Source organism: Nannospalax galili, unplaced genomic scaffold (assembly GCF_000622305.1).
Source record: "Nannospalax galili isolate Female #2095 unplaced genomic scaffold, S.galili_v1.0 scaffold5738, whole genome shotgun sequence".
In the NCBI taxonomy this organism is placed as follows: Eukaryota; Metazoa; Chordata; class Mammalia; order Rodentia; family Spalacidae; genus Nannospalax; species Nannospalax galili.
In genome coordinates this window covers 22,969-27,640 of record NW_008340216.1, presented here as the reverse complement: position 1 = coordinate 27,640, position 4,672 = coordinate 22,969, and positions in this window count along the sequence as shown.

Genomic DNA, 4,672 nt, shown 5'->3' with positions numbered 1-4,672 from the left:
ATATGAGGGACTGAAACTTTATGGGACTTACAAACCCAAGTACATTGATAGTAGCAAGATAGAACATTCAATATACTGCTTTTATTATAAACATGTTTATATCGTAAAATAGTTAACAATAGTTTCTATTGGAAATATTTTATTTCTTAGCTGTTCTCAAGAGTATAATTCCTTTAATATCAGTCTGTTTTATATTCCTCTTCCTCAACAGTGAATCAGAGGCCAGTCTGCCTCAGGAGTTTTGGATGATATTTTGAAATGAGCATGCTTGGATTTGAAAGGGAAGACCTAATCCCATATCCAGAGAACACAGGGAAAAGGCAATATTCATCCACTGCTGCTGGGATTGCAAACTGGTGAAGCCACTATGGAAATCATTGTGCGTAATTCTCAAAAAGTAAAAGTAGAGCTACCTATGACCCAGTTATACCACCCTCTGGCTATACACAAAGGAAATGATATGCTACCAAAGAAACTTGCTCAGACATGTTTTCACATTATTGGGAAATGTAATGAAGCTAAATGACTTTCAAATGATGAATGAATGATGAACTGTGGGACATGTCCTCAATGGAAATTTATTTAGCCGTAAAGAAAATTGAGATCATGAAGTTTTTAGCTAAGTGGAAGTTACTGAAAAACATTAGACTGATTGCCACATGTTCAACCTTCTTAGTTCTGAATTTCTGTATTTGAATATATAAGCTGAAGTACCTGGAGAAAGGGGTGCTGGCAGAGAAGGAGCTATAGAGAGCGGAATAGTGGGATGTGGGTGCTATCAGATGGAAATGGGAAAAATAGGGTGGGCTTTCAGTGGGGAGGAAAGAGGAAAGGCAATAAGAGAGAGATAAATAACACTAAAAATGTTTTAAAAAGCCATTGGAAACATAAGCATCCTTTAAAATATATATGCAATATATATACATACTTATGTACATATATACACCCATATTTGTAGTAAAAAATGGCGTTATATCACTCAGGGTGATAAAGTTGCCCTCAAGAGTCATAGACTACCTAACAAAAATCATATCAGCTCTCATGGGAAACTGCACATCAAGTCGTTGATTAGGGAAGTCCAAGAGAGTTCTAAAAACATAGATTATTGCTATTGCTTTGATTAACTCTCAGAACGTGAAGGTAAGATCCTATTGCTAAAGACAATTGGGTTTAGTTTATTTGGTATTGTTCCAGTTCATTTTGTGCAGAACATGTATTGTCATGCACTAAAAGTTAACTTCTCACTGAGTATGTGATTTACAAATACTTTCACTAATTTCACATGGTTCATTTTTACACTATTGATCACATACTGTGATGGAATTTAATCTACCATGAGTAAATTTGTCTCATTTTGATACTGTTGTATATGTTTTTGCTAGAAACACACCAGTTTAGAAAAAAAAAACAACTCAGCTCACCTACCTCTGCTTCCCTGGGCTTGCAACGCCCTCCACAGGCCTCTAAAAAAAAAAAACAACTCAACTCACCTACCTCTGCTTCCCTGGTCGTGCAACACCCTCCACAGGCCTCTCTCCCACCCGCAGGCCCCTCTCAGGGGTAAGTCCATTGTTCCTCGACTTCCCAAGCCCCATTCACCCTCCCATCTCCCACTCCCTTCGCTCCTCCAATTTTGGGCCTTGCCCATTCCTGGTCTTGGGGCCCCAGACACCTGGGGAACCAATACTGCTTCCTAACCCTTTTGATCCAGACGAACTTAGTGCCTTCTTTGGGCCCCAGGGGCACTACTTCTGGACCTGGCCCCGCACACACCTCGCCCTGTTTCTCTGGGTGTGCACCACCCTCAGCGGGCCTCTGTCCCACCAGCAGGCTTCTCTACAAGGTAAGTCCAGTGGACCCTCCATGCCTTGACTCCCCCCGACACATCCACCCTCCCATCTCCCCCACCATTCTCTCCTCAAGTTTGGGCCCTGCCCCATTCTTTGTCTTGGGGCCCCAGACACTGGGGGAACCAATACTGCTTCCTGACCCCTTTCATCCAAACAAACTTAGTCCCTTCTCTGGACCCCAGGAGCATTGCTTCTGGACCTGGACCAGCCCTCAACTCCCCCTTCCTCCCTGGGCCTGCACCACCTGCCAGCCTCTTTCTGGGCCTTGGGGTCTGACCTTTCCTCTTACTGTTCCTTAGTATCCAGACCAACCCAGCTCCTCAGTGCAGTTCCTGGGAGTCCTTTGGGCCTCTTCCCATCCCATCTGCTATTGCATCTCTGGGTGGTACAGCCACCAGCTGCCCTAGACCAGCATCTTTTCTGGGCCAGGCTCACAAGCCAGTCCAACCCCCAAATTCCTGAAGCTAAAATCGTTCCTGGAGGGATCCAGACCTTAGGAGAAAGCCTGAAATGATCTGACCCTCATCTGAATTGGGCCTCTGTGGGAACTCCTGATGACAAACTCAATCCGACCATTCCGATATAAAATCAAGAGAGAGAACTGGAAGTTTAGATGAATCAGCTTTTCATGCCAAAAAGTAAACCACAAAGACACACAAAGTTACAAAAAGTAGACCTAAATTGAAGGCCTGAGTCTCACACAAGAACCAGAAACTACAGAGAAATTCACATACGAAAATCACAGACAAAAAAATAATGACATGAAAAACCAAAATAGCATATCCCCACCAAATACCAATAATCCTCTAGAGGAGCACAATGAGAACCCCCTAGAGACAATGGAGGACAGGGAACTCAAAAGAACAATTATAAACATGATAAAAGAATTCAATGAATTTAAAGAACACACAAAGAAATCAAAGAACTGAAGGAAGATAGGGATAAACTTCTGAATGAATTCAGGAAAGAGTTAGAAATATTGAAGAATACTCAGGCTGAAATGAAGAAGGAAGTGAAATGCTCAGTAAGCCAATTAAAAACAGGAGAAAGCCTCAACAACAGGATAAACGAAATGGAAAACAGACTCACTGTCCTCCTGCCTCTTATAGATCACAAGCATGTGCCACGGAGACCAGCTCAAATTTTCCACTTCTAATGATTAGAAACCTCTGTCACAGAAACTGGACCTGTTGGCTCACATTTATAGATCCAGAACATGGGAGGTGGAGGCAAGACGATCAGCCTTGCCTACCTATTGAGTTCAAGGACAATCTGATTTCATGAGACACTGTCTCAACCTCCCACACACATTCCCCTAAATGCTACGGAAAATGAAGCCCTTTACTCAATTACCTACCTCTCCTACACAGGAAGCAGACCCAATGTTTTCTTTAAAGCAACATTTAACTTAATGTTGGCTTTAAGGCAGTTGAGTACAGAACCAATTTTAACAATGAGTTTCATACTAGTATCAGGAAGTGTTGAGTCTTATGATGGGCTGGAATAATATATCTAAGGCCGGATCCCTTCTCTTAAGTGCCTGACATTCTAGACTCACTTGATGACTATTTGCTTCAAAGGCAGCCTTTTAAGAGACTCAGAGGACTGGGCTGGGTCTTAGTGATAGAGTGCTTGACTAGCCTGTGCTAGCCCCTGGCACAGAAAAAAAAAGAAAAACAGAAACAATGAGATCTGAGACTCACTAACTTGTCATATACATGCAGGACTACAATGTGAGTTAAAGAATGCTTTAAGGGAAAAAACGTTCATTGATAACATAAATAAATTTGTATTTCCCACTGAAATGCTCAATGCCTGGTCTTATCTAATATCTTTTTAGAGTTGCAAATGTAAAACTAATCAGAAGAGACAAAGAGGGCCACTTCATTCTGATCAAAGGAACAATTGACAAAGAAGATATTACAACCATGAACATATATTCACCAAACTCTGGCAACACCCAACTTCATAAAAACAGTATTACCGGACTTCAAGACCCAGATTAATCCCAACTCATTAATACTAGGGGACTTCAATACCCCACTGTCTCCATTAGATAGGTCAACAGGGCAGAGAGTTAACAGAGAGACATCTGGATTAAACAATGCCATATATCAAATGGACTTAACAGACATCTACTGAGTATTCCACAAAGCACCAAAGGACGTACTTTTTACTTGGCACGCCATGGAACCTTCTCCAAAATCGACCATATACTGGAGCAAAACACAAACCTCAACAAATACAAAAAGATTGAAATAATTCCATGCAATCTATCAGACCACAATGCAATAAAGCTTACAATCAACACCCGAAGAAACCCTAATCACCACATGAAAACATGGAGAATAACACACTCCTGAATGATGAATGGGTCAAAAGAGAAATTAAGAAAGAAATAAAAGTATTCTTGGAATTAAATGAAAAGGACAATATAACACGACAAACCTCTGGGACATGCTGAAAATGGTCCTTAGAGAGAAGTTTAGAGCTCTAAGTGCCTATATCAAAAAATCAGAACAAAAATAAGTGACTAAACGTTGAAACTCCACACACTTAAAAAGCACAGCATATGAAACGCAAACCCAGCAGACAAAAAGAAATAACAAAAATTAGGTCAGAAATTAATGAAATCGAAACAAAGAAAACAATACAAAGAATCAACAATTCCAAGAGCTGGTTCTTTGAAAGATAAACAAGATTGACAGACCCCTAGCCCAGTAAACCAAAAGGAAGAATAAAACCAACATGATACTGGCACAAAAATAGACCCATAGATCAATGGAACAAAATTGAAGACCCAAATATGAGTACATGCAATT